At 40.2% G+C, this 10,892-nt stretch overlaps 1 long non-coding RNA gene across 1 annotated transcript; it reads left to right on the top strand.

Annotated features, from left to right (window-relative positions):
- The first annotated feature begins 148 nt into the window (after nucleotides 1-148).
- LOC132538602 (uncharacterized) lies at nucleotides 149-2,687 on the top strand. Its single transcript, XR_009549944.1, has 3 exons — nucleotides 149-231; nucleotides 401-580; nucleotides 2,370-2,687. It is a non-coding gene; the product is annotated as an uncharacterized LOC132538602 (long non-coding RNA).
- The last annotated feature ends 8,205 nt before the right edge of the window (nucleotides 2,688-10,892 follow it).

Here is a 10,892-nt window from a genome sequence, read left to right as displayed (position 1 = left end):
GCTCCGGGTCCACCCGCCCAGAGAGGGGCGGTCCTGACACTAAGCGAGGTTCCCGGGGTTGGCTGAGCTGAACTCTGTAAACGCTGCTCCTCCCCACCGCCCGGTTCTCTTTGTCCCTCCTTGGGGGGTGGGCCGAATTGGGGCGGAAGTTCAGGGGAAGCTAACAGAGCTGGGCCTGAGGGAGAAGACTTAATCTCAAGGTCTTCTAAAGCTGAATCTGGCTGTTCAAAGGTCAGTTGTAGCCTTTTGTCTGAGTTTCGGGCTTCTGACTCAGGGGCAGTCCCTGCCTCTCTGTTTTCTGACTGAGCCCTGTGCTCTACTACCTCTCCCGTTGTCTCAGGTACTCCTACTCTTAACCTGATGGCTGACGATCGCCCTAACAACTTTTATTTGGTCCTAGGAGTACCCAGCATTAAATGATAGATATTAAGAGAATAAATCAGAGGTCCCTGACACCCTGACACCCTGTGTGTGGTCGAGAAGTTGAGCAGAGAATGTGGAGCCTTTGGGACACACCAGAGTGTGGCCCTGGCCAGAAAACCCGCAATTACTTCACATCATAATCATCCTCACGCGACAGGTTGGTATGAGGAATATAAAGTGGATAGAAAATAAAGTGGATCCTGGTTCGAGCCCCTGGCTCCCCACCTGCAGGGGAGTCGCTTCACAAGCGGTGAAGTAGATCTGCAGGTGTCTATCTTTCGCCCTGCCTCTCGGTCTTCCCCTCCTCTCTCCATTTCTCTCTGTCCTATCCAACAACGAAGACAGACAACAATAATAATTACAACAGTAAAGCAACAAAGGCAACAAAAGGGAATAAGTAAATAAACTTAAAAAAACTTAAAAAAAATAAAGTGGACAAACTTCTGCATCCCACAATGACCTTGGGTCCATACTCCCAGAAGATTAAAGAATAGGAAAGCTATCAGGGGAGGGGAGGGGATACAGAGTTCTGGTGGTGGGAATTGTGTGGAGTTGTACCCCTCTTATCCTATGGTTTAGTCAGTTACCTTTTTATAAATAAAAATAAAAAAAAAAAGAAAGTGGATAGTTTAGAAAATAAACCCAGAGTTCCCAGCTTCTCAGGGAACATTATCTCGAGACCCCAGTTTCTTCAGGGGTACATTATTTACAACTTTCAAGTTCCCAGACTTACAGAGAACATTATACACACTGACATTACTCCTATACAGAGATCACTCATCGAATTCCTTGATCACTACACTTCAGAGGCCCAGGTCCCTGTTCAAGCTCCAAGAATCTGCTGGCTAGTTCTTTGGGTCCTCCTGTCTCCCTGGCCATTGAGAGAAAGAGGTCAAAAGCCACCCAGTGGGTCCCAGGGCAGCTCAGTATGCCAAGGGCAACGTTTGCAGGGAGACAAACACTTAGTCAACCCTGGGAAAAGCCTAGGAGGGCAGTTCATTTATTGAAAGGAAAAGTATATATATATATATATATATATATATATATATATGCCATAACTCAGGGGGAAGGTCAGGGGTACCCATTAACCCAAGCACAGAGCAAGGTAATCCATAATTACATTTTTACTGACAGACTGTTTGATCATAAGCTTGACAATGTACATTTTTTCCGGAGGTAAATTACAGGTACTTTAGAGCAGTAAGAGAGAGGGGAAAAGCTGAGCAATGTTTTCTGGATTTTTTAAAGTTAACACAGTAATTCATGGCTTTTAATTAAAGAAGGAAAGGGGGGAGGTGGCATGTGTAGAAAGGCTCCCAGAGCCCAGAGGAACCAGGCCTTCTCTTGACCTAAAAGGAGAGTTGGGGGTCAAGCTGCTCAGATCTCATGGAAACAATAGCCTGGAGTTTTTGGGACAGTGGGTCCATTCTCCAACAAATGTTTCATCCTCTGAAGGGAGGCTGGGCAACATACCTTATCTAGCACCTGAGGAAGATGGTTCCTGAAATTAGGGCAACTTGGAATGTTCCTACTCGTGACCACAGAATGCAAGCTCAGATCTAAAGGGATGCAGAGGTCACACAAGCTCCTAAGTTAAAATGAGCCCCAGATCAGATGAAATTGATAGGGTTTACAGTCAACAATTTATATACACCTTTCCCATATTTGGGAGCTACTCTTCCCTGATCCAGCTTCCTAGTTCTTTTTCCAGCTATTACATCATCTCCCCAGACAATAACTTGGTTCCACTTGCATATCAGATGTCAAGCTCAGGAAAAAAAAAAAATACTAGTATAGTTATTGGCCCTTTGACATATAACTAAAATAGGCCTACTAACTAGCTACAAAACGGAGACCCCTAAATCTTCATCTGAACTAGTCCAGCCTTTAGGTTCATGACTAGCCAACAATTTGTTTGGCTTTATATGTTAACTCTTTTTTTTCAGCCACCAGGTTCCAGATGCTAACATGGTGCCAACCTGACTTCCCTGGACAGACAACCCCGCCAATGTGTCCTGGAGTGCCACTCCCCACAGCCCACCCCACTAGGGAAAGAGAGAGACAAGCTGGGAGTATGGATCTTCCTGACAATGCCCATGTTCAGTGGAGAAGCAATTCCAGAAGCCTGACCTTCCACCTTCTGCACCCCATAATGACCCTGTGTCCATACTCCCAGAGAGATAAAGAATAGGAAAGCTATCGGGAGGGGATGGGATACGGAGTTCTGGTGGTGGGAATTGTGTGGAGTTGTACCCTTCTTATCCTATGGTTTTTGTCGGTATTTCCATACACACACACACACACACACACACACACACACACACACGTGTGTGTGTGTATTTATTCCCTTTTCCTGCCCTTGTTGTTTTTTATTATTGTAGCTATTATTGATGTCATTGTTGCTGGATAGGACAGAGAGAAATGGAGAGAGGAGGGGAAGACAGAGAGGGGGAGAGAAAGACAGACACCTACAGACCTGCTTCACCACTTGTGAAGCGATGCCCCCTGCAGGTGGGGAGCTGGGGGCTCAAACCAGGATCCTTATGCTGATCCTTGCATTTTGCGCCAGCCATATGCACTTAACCCGCTGCACTACTGCCCAACTCCCCAGTGTTAACCTTTTATAAATAAAAATTAAAAAAAAAATCAAAGTTGTAATTAAGGTTGTACTGAGGAATTTCGAGACCAAAATCTAGAAGATGGGAGTCCAGAAAACAATGACTTATTCAAGTCTTATTCGTTCCTTAATGACATTTGTCTTTCCTAAAGAAATAATTGTTTAAATAATGATTTCAAAATTATAAGTTAGTAAGAGTATATATTGACACTATTTCTGCAACCAAAGGTCTTTGTCTCTACCTCCATCTCCCTATAGTGGAGCTGAAAACCTGCTCTACTCCCCGGAGTTTTTTACTTTGGCGCTATACTCCAAACACTGTGAAATTATGTTTTGTGTTTCTCTTTCTGTTCTTCTTTCTCAATTTCTGTTTATGAGTAGGAAGGCCCCATATTCCTTTTTCTCTGTCTGGCTTATTTCACTTAACATAATTCCTTCAAGCTCCATGCAAGATGGGTCAAAGAAGATAGATTCATTATTTTTCTATTAGTGACTTAATAATAACTGGCAAGACTGTAGGATAAGAGGGGTATAGTTCTATACCATTCCTATCACCAGAGTTTTGTATCCAACACCCTCCACTGAAAATTTCTATTCTTTACCCCTCTGGGAGTATGGTCCAAAGGTCTTTATGGGGTGAAGGAGGTGTAAAGTCTGGCTTCTGTAATTGCTTCTCCACTGGACATAGGCATTGACAGGTCGATCCATACCCCCAGCCTTTTTCCCTAGTAGTGTAGAGCACTGGGGAGGTAGGGTTCCACAGCACATTGGTGAGATTGTCTGCCCAGGGAAGCTAGGTTGGTGTCAAGGTAGCATCTGCAATTTGGTCACTGAAAAGCATTAAGATGTAAAACAGAACAAATTGTTTAATAACCAGGAACTTAAAGGTAAGAATATAACAAATGAGATTTGGGGGTCTTCATGTTGGAAGAAGCTAGGAAGTCTATTTTAGGTATATTCTAAGGGGCCCATGACTTTACTAATTTTACCTGAGCCCAAAAGCTAACATGCAGGTAGATTAAAAGTATTGTCTTGAGAAAAGATGTCAGAGTTGGGAATAGGACTAGAAAGCTGGATCAGGGTAGAGAATAGCTCCCAAATATGGGAAAAGTATATAAGTACAAGTAACTGTAAACCACATCGATCTGACCTAGTAAATTCTAACCATGGTATTTTCAAAGTAAACTAAGTTCCCAAATAACTTGGTTATAACTATAATTATCTAATACCTTTTTAACCTCTAAGACAGCAAGAGACCTTCCTCATTCTCTATAAAATCAATATTTCTCCCAGTCTTGGAACCTCTGGAGCTTTGCTCTTTTTTCTTCATGCTTCTCTTGATCCATACCACTTAATACTGCATCTGCTGATCTCAACCAAATCAATGGATCAAAGAAGATGCCACCTCGACATGTTCCACTTCAGATCATGTTCAGAGACACCAGGCCTGAGATGGTGAGACATTTCCTAGCTCATAGGATGCCTTAGTTCCATTTTGCATGGTGCATTTTCTAACAAAGTTACAGAACCTAGGTATAGACCCATGGGATAGGGCACATGTACACATATATCCATAAGTTAGGGGGAAAATATATACCTTGAAGTAAAAGTAAAACTTGATTTACAGCTTTTGGGGAAAATAGTTTAAAGTGGGGGTACAGACATTTCATTTTGTTCCTTGACTAGGAAATTGTCAAAAGCACAGCTTGTTCTTCTGTTTGTTTGTTTGTTTTTTCTCAATTCTTAAATAATGATCTACAAGATTGTGGAAAACAGGGGATTGATTTCATACAATTCAGTTCTCACCCCTAGAGAAATCCTTCCCCTATTAGAAGTATCCCCCCATTAAAAATTTCCCTATTCTTTATCCCTCTGGGAATATGGACCAAAGATCTTTATGGAGATCAGAAGGTGGACGGTCTGGCTTCTGTAATTGCCTCTCTAATGGGAATGTGTGTTGACAGGTCAATCCCTAATCCCAGCCTGTTTCTATCTCTCCCTAGTGGGATAGGGCTCTGGGAAGGTAGGTTTCCAGGATGCACTAGTGAGATTGTCTTCCCAGGGAAGTCATGTTGGTGTCATGGTAGCATCTGCAACTTGGTGGCTGAAAAACACTAAGATATAAAGCAGAAAAAAATTGATAATTAACATCCATTTCTGTTTCTTTTCCTCAAGATGGTTTTGGAAATTCTAGGTGTTTTCAGGTTCCAGATAAATGATTGTAGTGTTTGTTCTATTCTCTTAAAGAAGCTTGGTGGAACTTTGATGGGTATTGCATTAAATTTGTATATGGCTCTGGGGAGAATATTCATTTTGATGATATTTATTCTTCCAATCCATGAGCATGGGATATCTTTCCATTTCTTGGTATAAGTTTCTATTTCCTTGAGTAGCGACTCATAGTTTTCAGCATAAAAGTCTTTCACTTCTTTGGTCAACTTTATTCCTAGGTATTTGATTGATTTTGCTGCAACAGTAAATGGGAGTGATTTCTGGATGTCTTCTTCTTCTTCAGATTTAGTGTTTGCATAAAGAAATGCCACTGATTTTTGTACATTGATTTTGTAGCCTGATACCTTGCTATATTGCCTAATAACTTCCAGTAGTTTTCTGCTGGATTCTTTAGGTTTTTCTATGTATACTATCATATCATCTGCAAATCGTGACAGCTTGACTTCTTCCCTTCCAATCTGTATTCCTTTGATTCCTTTCTCTTGCCTGATTGCTATGGCAAGAACTTCCAATACTATGTTGAAGAGTAACGGTGACAGTGGACAACCCTGTCTAGTCCCCGATCTGAGGGGAATGCTTTCAGCTTCTGTCCATTGAGTATGATGTTGGCTGTAGGTTTGCTATATATAGACTCCACTATCTTGAGGAATTTCCCATCTATTCCCATTTTTTGTAGAGTTTTGAGCATGAATGGGTGTTGGATTTTGTCAAAGGCTTTCTCTGCATCTATTGAGATAATCATGTGGTTTTTGGCTTTGCTTTTATTGATGTGGTGAATGACATTGATTGACTTACGGATGTTGAACCAGCCTTGCATTCCTGACATGAATCCCACTTGGTCATGATGAACAATCTTTTTGATGTGTTGCTGTATCCGGTTGGCCAAGATCTTGTTTAATATTTTGGCATCTATGTTCATCAGAGATATTGGTCTGTAGTTTCCCTTTTTTGTTCTGTCCCTATCAGCTTTTGGTATCAGGGTGTTGTTGGCTTCATAAAAGGTGGAAGGGAGTATTCCTGTTTCTTCAATCTTATGGAATAGCTTAAGAAGTATGGGTATTAACTGTTTCCTGAAAGTTTTGTAGAATTCGTTTGTGAAGCCATCTGGTCCAGGACTTTTGTTGTTGGGGAGATTCTTAATAACGGTTTCAATTTCTTTGTCTGTGATTGGTGCATTTAGATTTTGTAGTTCTTCTTGGTTCAGTTTTGGAAGTGCATAGGTTTCTAGGAATTGTTCCATTTCTTCCAGATTCTCTAGCTTGGTGGCATATAGTTCTTTATAGAAGTGTCGCAGGATTCTCTGGATTTCTTTGGTGTCAGTTGTGATATCTCCTGCATCGTTTACAATTCTATTAATTTGAGTCTTCTCTCTTTTTTGTTTGGTGAGTCTGGCTAGGGGTTTATCAATTTTGTTTAATCTTTCAAAGAACCAACATTTGGCTTCATTGATCTTTTGTATGGTTCTTTTATTTTCGATGTTGTTTATTTCTGCTCTAACTTTAGTGATTTCTGTCCTTCTGGTTGCTTTAGGGTTCCTTTGTTCCTCTTCCTCTAAGTCCTTGAGGTGTGCAGTAAGGTCGTTCATTTGGGCTTCTTCTTGGTGTTTAATATGTGATTGTATGGCTATAAGTTTCCCTCTCAGTACTGCTTTAGCTGTGTCCCAAATATTTTGATAGGTTGTGTCTTCATTTTCATTAGTTTCCAGGAACATATGAATTTCCTGCTTGAGTGAGTCTCTGACCCAGTGGTTCTTAAGGAGTATGTTGTTTAGTTTCCGAATTCTGTGACTTTTAATAATTTTCTGTTTGTTGTTAAATGTTAGTTTTACTCCACTGTGTTCTGAGAAGATACTTGGGATGATTTCAATGCTCTTGAATTTATTGATGCTGTCTTTGTGGCCTAACATGTGGTCTATCCTTGAGTATGTGTTATGTGGATTTGAAAAGAAGGTGTATTCCAGTTTTTTTGGGGTGAAGGAGTCTGAAAATGTCCAAGAGGTCTAGTCTGTCAATCTCTTCATTCAATTCTCTTGTATCTCTATTGGTTCTCTGCTTTGTTGATCTGTCTAAGTGTGAGAGTGGGGTATTGAAGTCTCCCACTATTATTGTATTACTATTAATGTATTTTTGAAATTCTTTCAGTAGATGCTTAATGTATTTAGATGGTCCCTCGTTGGGTGCATAGATGTTAATAATTGTTAAGTGTTCTTGGCTGATTGATCCTCTAATCATTATGTAATGTCCCTGCCTATTTTTTATTACTTTATTTAATTTAAAGTCTATCATGTCTGAGATGAGAATGGCTGTTCCTTCCCTTTTTTGTGGTCCATTAGCCTGTATGATAGTTTTCCATCCTTTCACTTTAAGTTTGTGTTTATCTTGTTGTGACAGATGGGATTCTTGCAAGCAGCATATGGTTGGGTCATGTTTTCTGATCTATCCCCCCATCCTGTGCCTTTTGATGGGTGAGTGTAAGCCATTGACGTTTATTGATATGGATTTAATGCATTGTAGTGCCATTGTTCAAAAAAAATTTTTTTTGTTTGCTCTGATATATTGCCAGTATTGTAGTGATGTTCTTGTTTATAAGAGGTCTTTTAGAACCTCTTTCAGGGCCGGCTTGGTGATGGTTGCCTCCTTTAACTGTTGTTTGTCTAAGAAGGTTTTCATCCCTCCATCTAGTTTGAATGAAAGTCTAGCAGGATATATTATCCTTGCTTGAAACCCTTTTTCATTCAGGGCTCGATAGATATCTTGCCATTCCCTTCTGGCTTTTAGAGTTTGAGTGGAGAAGTCTGCAGATAATTTTATGGGTTTTCCCTTGTATGTGACTTTTTGTTTCTCTCTTGCAGCCTTTAGGATCCTTTCTTTATCCTTATTTCTTCTCATTGTGACTATGATGTGTCTTGGTGTCTTCAGGTCTGGGTTGAATCTGCTTTGTACTCTCTGGGCCTCTTGAATCTTGATATCCTTTCTGTTATTCAGGTCTGGCAAGTTTCCTTCTGTTATTTCCTCTACAATGTTTGCTTCCCCTTCCTCTCTTTCTTCCTCTGGCAGGCCAATTATACGAATGTTACTTCTTTTGAGATTATCCCATATGTCTCTGTTGTTGTTTTCAGTGTCTCTTAATCTCTTTTTCAGCTCTTTCACCTCTTTCTTAGTTTTCTCTAACTCATCCTCTGTCTGACTAATTCTGTTTTCTGCTTCTGTAGTCTGCTTTCCCTTGCCTCAGCTTCTTTCTTCATTACAGCTATTTCAGCTTTCAGTTCTCTAATTGCCTCAAGATAATCAGTATTTTCCTTGGGGCGTCTCAACTGTTGTTTCCCTAATACTGCCATTCCTTTCCTCCAATGTTGTTTTCATTTCTGTGATTAATAAATTTATTATTGCTTGAATACTTTTCTTATCTATGGTTACTTCTGGCTGATTTGTAGTTTCTTCTGGGCCTTCATTCATTGGAGTAGCAGTTTTATTTGTTTTTGATCTACCCATTTTTTTTATTTATGTGTTTCTTTTTTTTATATGCTCTGTTGTTCCTCAGTTGTTGTGTCTTGAGTACAAGCAACACTGTACTAAATACCTTTATGACAATTGCACTCACCAACCTCAGGAATTACAGTAGCAACGTTTCTAGGAGATGTGGTCAGAGCTCAAGCCACTAGCAGCTTCTCAGTCCGCCATCTTCTGGGAACCCCTCGCTAATTAATATCCAAAAGGTAAGAATATAGCAGATGAGATTTGGAGTCTTCATACTGGGTGAAGCTAGGAAATCTATTTTAAGTATTCCAAAGGCTCCATGACTTTACTATTTTTGCCTGAACCCAACAGCTGACATTCAGTTGGGCTAAGAGTATTTTCTGGGAAGATGGTATCAGAGTTGAGAATAGGTCTTTCTACCTGCTTGCTGCACCTATGGAGTTTCTATAAACTACTGCAGGCTTTTATTATAAGGTATTTCACCAATTTATGGATACATGTGCACATGTGTCCTACCCATGGGCCTTGGTCTGTATCTAGGTTCTCTGGCTTTGTTAAGAACTGTGCTCCCAAAATAGAATTAAGGCATCATATGAGCTAGGAAAGGTCTCACCAGAATATTGGAGCTGGAGGGTTGATATCTCAGGCCTGGTGTCTGAAGTGAAACATATCAAGGTGACAGTGGTTGCCTAGATTTGGTTGAGATCAGCTGATACAGTATCAAATGTATGGATCAAGGGAAGCATGAAGTAAAAAGAGCAAAGCTCCAGAGGTTCCAAGAGTGGGATAAATACAGGTTTTATAGAGAATGAGGAAAGTTCCTTGTTGTTTTAAGGTATAAAAAGGCAATAGATAATTATAGTTATAACCAAGTTATTTGGTTTACTTTGAAAATACCATAGTTAGGATTCACTGTATCATATAAGACCTTACTATGATTTACGTCATTTAATGCTATTTATGAATAACTATATCTTATATACTGATAGCTTAATTGATATGCAAAATACTTTAATATCTGAGATTCTGAGCTCCCAGGTTAAATCTTTAGCACCACCTTACATCAGAGCTGAGCAGTGTCCTCTGGTATCTTTTTAATATATATTAAGATGACAAGCTGAAACCCCAATATCAGTTATTATATTCAATAGAAATGGGTTAACATTACCATCAATTAGTAGCTACCTGCTAGAAGGTTGTGTAGAATTTAGAGAGTGATGGATAATGAGGGATCTTTAGCTTTTGCAGGTATTGAGGCTGCTCTCCTGATCTCATTTTAAGTCCATATTCTTTTTTAATTTTTTTATTTATAAAATAGAAATATTGACAAGACTATAGAATAAGAGGGGTACATTTCCACATAGTGTCCACCCCTAGAGCTCCATATTCAATCCCTCCCTTGATAGCTCCCTACTCTTTATTCCTCTGAGTGTATGGACCCTGGATCACTGTGGGGTGCAGAAGGTGAAAGGTCTGGCTTTTGTAATTGCTTCTTTGCTGAACATGGGTTCTGGCAGGTCAATCTATACTTCCAGCCTGTCTGTCTTTCCCTAGTGGGGAAGGGCTTTGGGGAGGCAGAGCTCCAAGAAACATGGTAGGGTCCCCTGCCCAGGTAAGTAGGGTTGGCATCATGGTATCATCTGGAACTTGGTGACTGAAAAAGAGTTAAAATATAAAGCCAAATAAATTGTTGACTAGTCGTGAATGCAAAGGCAAGAATATTGCAGAATGAAGATTGGGGGTTTCCATTTTGGAAAAAGCTAGTAGTTCTGTTTTAGGTACATTCCAAAGGGCCCATTACTTTAGTAGTGTTTGCCTTTGCAATATGCAGGTGGACATATTATGTCAGGTGGACAATATGTCTGGTGTCATAGTTGGAAATAGAACTAGAAAGCTGGATCAGGGAAGAATGTAGCTCCCAAATATGGGGAAAGTATATAAATACTTTTAGTAGTAAACCACAGAAGTTTGATCTGGGGCTCATATTTAGCACAGGAGCCTATGTAACCTCTGCAACCCTGTAGGTCTGAGCTGGCATTCTGTGGTCATAGCTAGGAACATTCCAGGCTGCACTAATTTCAGGACCCATCTTCCTCAGGTAGTAGGTAGTGTATGTTGTTTAACCTACTTTAGGACATTCCCTA

This window comes from Erinaceus europaeus, chromosome 5 (assembly GCF_950295315.1).
Source record: "Erinaceus europaeus chromosome 5, mEriEur2.1, whole genome shotgun sequence".
Lineage (NCBI taxonomy): Eukaryota > Metazoa > Chordata > Mammalia > Eulipotyphla > Erinaceidae > Erinaceus > Erinaceus europaeus.
Note: the sequence above shows the minus strand (reverse complement) of the source record. Positions and strands in the feature narration are given on the sequence as shown.